Source organism: Carlito syrichta, unplaced genomic scaffold, assembly GCF_000164805.1.
Source record: "Carlito syrichta isolate Samal-C Ts95f unplaced genomic scaffold, Tarsius_syrichta-2.0.1 Scaffold95337, whole genome shotgun sequence".
NCBI lineage: Eukaryota > Metazoa > Chordata > Mammalia > Primates > Tarsiidae > Carlito > Carlito syrichta.
In genome coordinates, this window is record NW_007039433.1 from 1 (window position 1) to 1,033 (window position 1,033).

Below are 1,033 nucleotides of genomic sequence, written 5' to 3' on the forward strand. Positions count from 1 at the left end.
AACAGCTTTTACGAGAAGCTGAAGTATGGAAAGAACAAGTGAATGAACTTAATAAACAGAAAATAACATCTGAAGACTCTAAAGTACACACAGAACAAGTTCTCAAGTATAAAGAAAATCACATCAAGTCTCAGACTGAACGCTTGCTACAGATGAAAGATTGGGCCGCTGTGCTTGAAGAAGACATAACAGATGATGATAACCTGGAATTAGAAACATTGAAGAGTGAATCAGAAAATGGTGCTCACTTAGATAAACAGCGAAAAGGAGCTTTGAAGAAACTGATTCATGCTGCTAAGTTAAATTCTTCTTTAAAAACTCTAGAAGGAGAAAGATACCAAATTTACACTCAGTTGTCTGAAGTAGATAAAACAAAGGAAGATTTTGCGGAGCCTATTAAAAATCTCCAGACTGAACAAGCATCTTTACAGTCAGAAAACACACAGTTTGAAAGTGAGAATCAGAAGCTTCAACAGAAACTTAAAGTAATGACTGAACTGTATCAAGAAAGTGAAATGAAGCTACACAGGAAATTAACAGTAGAGGAAAATTACCTGTTAGAGAAAGAGGAGAAACTTTCCAAAGTAGATGAAAACATCAACTATGCTGCTGAAGAGCTGGAGACCTATAGAAACCGAGTCAAAGATCTTGAAGAACAATTGGAGAGAAGCATTCATTCTTATCAAGGGCAGATTATGTCCCATGAGAAAAAAGCACAGGATAATTGGTTGGCAGCTCAAACCACTGAAAAAATTCTCAATGATTTAAGGAAAAAAAATCCTCACACCAGACAAAAATTAACTGAAGCAGAGTTTAAATCTGAACTTTTAGAAAAGGATCCTCATGCACTTGATGTTCCAAATACAGCATTTGGCAGAGAGCATTCCACATATGGTCCCTCACCATCGGGCCGGCCTTCATCTGAAACGAGAGCTTTTCTCCCTCCTCCGGCTTTGTCGGAGCATCCACTCAGACTTTCACCTTTGCTTCCCTGGGGCTCAAGAGGCCCAGGGAATTCTCTGGACCATCAGAT

The 1,033-nt window shown here is 38.7% G+C and overlaps 1 pseudogene; it reads left to right on the forward strand.

Moving 5' to 3' along the window:
- Positions 1-5: 5 nt before the first annotated feature.
- On the forward strand, positions 6-1,025 carry LOC103264103 (annotated as a pseudogene).
- The last annotated feature ends 8 nt before the right edge of the window (positions 1,026-1,033 follow it).